This window comes from Lycium barbarum, chromosome 3, assembly GCF_019175385.1.
Source record: "Lycium barbarum isolate Lr01 chromosome 3, ASM1917538v2, whole genome shotgun sequence".
In the NCBI taxonomy this organism is placed as follows: Eukaryota; Viridiplantae; Streptophyta; class Magnoliopsida; order Solanales; family Solanaceae; genus Lycium; species Lycium barbarum.
Genome location: NC_083339.1, coordinates 18,668,952 through 18,673,642, shown reverse-complemented (window position 1 = coordinate 18,673,642; position 4,691 = coordinate 18,668,952). Strand labels below are relative to the sequence as shown.

General features: G+C 35.2%; 1 long non-coding RNA gene across 1 annotated transcript; it reads right to left on the bottom strand.

Annotated features, from left to right (window-relative positions):
* Nucleotides 1–395: 395 nt before the first annotated feature.
* LOC132630639 (uncharacterized) lies at nucleotides 396–3,638 on the bottom strand. The gene is made up of 2 exons (XR_009578635.1): nucleotides 3,426–3,638; nucleotides 396–3,296 (listed from the first exon to the last, which is right to left on the bottom strand). It is a non-coding gene; the product is annotated as an uncharacterized LOC132630639 (long non-coding RNA).
* Nucleotides 3,639–4,691: the final 1,053 nt, after the last annotated feature.

The following is a 4,691-nucleotide window of genomic DNA, read 5'->3' as shown; positions in this document are numbered from 1 at the left end:
GCCACTATACATAAGCCCTAATATAACTTTCTTGTTTTCAACTTGAAAAATAAAACCTGCTCGACGTTAGTGCAAAAAGAACAAATTCTGAAAATATGTTTTGGATCACTAAAGTTCTTATTTTTTACTCTCCAAAAACTGGTGTTTTTATCACTTCTAAAAAAATCCATGTGTGGGCCTTTGCATAGAATATGCCTAGCTCTTGCTTGAAACACTTGATAAAACGTTGTTAGCCAATTCTTTATTTCGAAAGAAGTCTCCAGTTTCACCTTTTAGAAAAATCCAATTTTCTTACATCCTGAAAAAAAAAAAGTTGACATCATTTATGTGACTACTCTAATATGCCTAATCCGAACAAATACACTAAGTTCAATATCTTAAAAAAAAAGAGCGTAGGGAAGATAATGACTAAACTTAGTAATATACTTAAGTCAAGTTACACGTTCAAAACAAAACTACAAAAAATACAAATTCACAAAGAGTGTTAGTCAAATAATATAAACAGCATGTATCAAACAATATGGAGGCTTGAAATTTTGAATAAGGAAGAAGGACGGAGACTCGAGACGTGGACGCGGTGGGACTACTAGAGACGAGCAAATAATCTGCTGCTGGCCGCTCTTATGACCTGGGCAGAATTAGAGTTGAGTCACAACTCCAACAAACTCCCATGGTGTTCATGTAAAAAGAAAGAAAAGAAAAGGATTAGAGTTACAATCCCAATAATCATAGATGGAAATAATTAACATCAAATGCTATATGTTGTAATTAAAACAAGGCACAAAAATACTAATTATTTCCAGAATCTAGTTAAATCATAAGAAGATCTCCTACGTCAAAAAATCTAGTATGTAGTCTCAAAAATTAGCTCACAAACATTTAAACCATGATCACATCCAAAGCCTTCTTTTATGTTTTAATGTTCCACCAGAGGGGGAAATACAATAATATGAGATAAGTAACTTTGTCCAACTGATCGCTTTAGACGACTCAAATGGTTTTAAGCATCCAGATCAAAGCACATCAACTTTTGAGCTAAAATATGAACAAATATAACGCAACTACGAGTTCAACTTGAAATTCTTAAACATGATAATAGGTTGTTCAAACAAGCTCACACCTTTATTTTCAAGACTCCAAGACAACATGTAAGGCACCCTACAAAGTATGGGAGTAAAGAGACCAAATCTGTCTAGGAAGGTCGACCAAAATATGCATTCTTTACTTATTGATTCATGAAACCAGGAGATACAAATAAAATAGTACAGCTATGGTCACATTACACGCCTCGACAAATCGGCAACTACAAAAAAAAGGCCCAAGAACGGATGCAACACGACTGACGCACCCTACAAAGTATGGGAGTAAAGAGACCAAATCTGTCTAGGAAGGTCGACCAAAATATGCATTCTTTACTTATTGATTCATGAAACCAGGAGATACAAATAAAATAGTACAGCTATGGTCACATTACACGCCTCGACAAATCGGCAACTACAAAAAAAAGGCCCAAGAACGGATGCAACACGACTGACCACCATTCTTCCAAGCAAAACAATTAATCCAACTCTACATAGTGCAGGTCCCTTTTTAGGCTAATGGAGTCTATTAAGGCATAGCTAGAATGCAACAAAGCTGTTACAACAAGCAGGTGAATTTTTTAAGAGTACGCAACTTTTAGTCATTAAAACATGTAGACCCTTAGCTAAGTTTCTTAAGTCAGAACGTTTAAAGGAACTCTTCAAGTCAGAAAATGTGCTAGATTAAACAGCCAAGAATTCTCGCATACCCTTAACAAGCTCGACATGCCTCATAAATTCATTATTCATACTTGTGGACATATAAAAGCAACAAAAGCAGTCACTAGATCCTCTCTTATCCATATTTCATTCAAGTGAGTACATAAGCATATAAACTAATTCATATTTGTTTCCAAACTTGAAAAAAAAATACAGAGATAGCCAATTAAGTACATATAACTGGAAACTTAGAGCCAAAAGGCAAACTAACACTTTTTTTTTGGTGACTGTTTCTAGACAAAAGGAAGCCCAAAACAAGTAATTTAGACTCTCACATAGCAGCACCCCTGTACATTAGGAAGTCTAGTTAAGCTCAAGAAAAATGACACTAGCAAATTGTCAAACTAAAGCGTACATTTGGCACAGGATATAATATGTGCAGCTAACTACCTACTGCTTATTTATCTCGTCCCATTTCACTAAACACCAGTCTTTTACTATCCTCATCTAGAGATAATTAAGTTAAGAACTCTTTCTAGATTTATACATGACAACTTAGCTAGTACAATCATGCTGAGAAGACCACAAATGTACTTAGCATCAACATGTTTCTTTGTAGCTTTTGGGATTTCCCAAGTGAACTCCTAAGCATACCATAGTATATTCCTAACAGAGAGGATTTTAAAACAAATGTAACAAGCAGAACTGGTTTAAACTTCATATCAAATGTTAAAGCTTAAATTCTACGATCTGCAAATAGTGTAATATGGTATAAGATGAACAAAACAACTGAATCTATATAAACACTTCAAGATGTTACAGCCATAATTCTTAAACAATGAGAAAACTTCCATATTTACAAAGACTTAACAGGTTCACTTGGTCACCTAACTTGAATTCTTATAGAAAAGAAGCATGGCTTTTAGTTAATTACTTGAACATACAGGAGGACAACAACAAACATAACATCAAATCCATGTATAAGCTATATATTCTCACAAATAAGTAGATTTCCCTTTCTAAATTCGCAGTTTCCATAAGCCATGCTTTACACCGAAAAAAATAAGGACGTGGCAGCTTTTGACAAATGACTGAAACAGAAAATTAGCCAAGCGACAAAATTGCATACATCTTAGATGAATTAACCAACAATTCTTCTAAGTATGATTAGTCGTTTTACACTAACTTACAACAAACGACAAGCAAACACAATCTAGCCAACTAAACCAAATAAATGATGAGAAATACTTGACGACTACATTTCTACTTTAACAAAATTAAAGACGAAGATAGGACGAATGCGATTACCTTCTTTATGACAGCGAACTGAGGCTAACGTCGTCGTCGAGTCTCCGAATCCGCTTGAGGAGCTTGTTTAGCCGAGAACCACAAAAGAATTCGACAAAAAACAAACTTAAAGTTAAAAGAGAGATTTTTTTTTTTTTAAGAAAACAGATGAGATTTTTTTTTTTTTTTGGGTTATTCAAGAGGAATTTCCAACACTTCAACCTTGTTAACTTAGCCCTTGAAACTTGTCTCAAAACAGCCAAGGAAGGCCTGTATTTATAGGTAAATACTGAGCGTTTCAACAGCTTGAATTCGAAGTCTTAAAAATAAGGAAAAGGGGGGAAATTTTGGGAGATGTTTTTCAATAGATGAGATGATGAAAATAGGGATGGGACTTACCCCGAAATCCGCTGAAATCGCACATGGAGCCTGCAAGCTTCAGAGATGGAGTGTGAGAAAGGAGAAGAGGGGTGTAGGTAGCGGATTTTGTGGGATATGGGCGTGGTGGTGGTGAGGTGACAGACGTGACAAGGGTGGCGGCGATGGGTGGTGCGTTAGGGCTGTTAGGTGAACGTTGAAAGGGGGTTGTCGGTTTAGGGTTGTTTGGTTAAAGATGAAATGGTTAAAGAGGGCTGTTTGGTTACTGATTTTAGGGACTTAGTATTTGGGCCCGGGTCGCGGGGATTTTTGGGCTGGGGTGGTGAGGAATTGGGGATTTAATTGGGCTTCAGATTTGGGGCAAGGGGAGAAGAGAGTTGGCCCAATATTTTAGGTAGATGAATTATTTTCTAATCCCCTTTTTAGTCTAATCAATTAATTAAAATATGCTCCTTGGTCCTAATTAATTCCCACAAAATGTATACCTATATAAATTGCAATACGAGTATTTAATATGCGTATTTAGTTTTAAAATAGGGTAGAAGATGCTTAATATAGTAACAAATAGCATTAAAGGAGAAATGCCAACGCTGATATCGATATGGGGATATCAACACTATTTTTTTTTTTGAATGATTTAATTGTAAAGAATGTTGTTTAGTAATTTTAATTATAAAAATATGATGTTTTGGTAATTTTTAGGAAACAATAAAAAATGTCCTTAACTTAAGAGAAATATATCTCGAAAAATAGTGTAATAATTAGCGAAAATATTCCAAACTCATTTATTGGGGAATTTTCACGACTGAGAAGCATAGTGAAATTAATTAAACGAAAAGGAGGGATAAAATTGGGTGTCAACAAATATCATGTTAAACAAATCATTGAGCTAGATAAACCTTAAGGACTGTTTATTCATATGCTGCCTTAATACAGAGTTCTATCCCATTAAAGAGTTCCCCCTAACAGTTTCAGCATCAGAAACCAGTTTACAGCTGTAGATTACCAACATTGTACTACAGTTACTTAGTGGGTTTAGTACCATGACCTCTTTAACCAGTTTACAGCATAGTATACTAGTTTATTTGGGGAAAGGTCCAATGGATAAGAGGGAGTGATGATAGAGTCCTTCTTTAACCCAGATCACATAAGTTCCATGTTGAATGACTAGATTTTTAGGTCCATTTTGTTGCCCGTTAATTTGACCGAAGCTGCCTACTGCTTGAGGAATGATATGTTCTCAACTGTATATTTAAAGGATTAAAATGAATCTACCCTAAAAGGTAA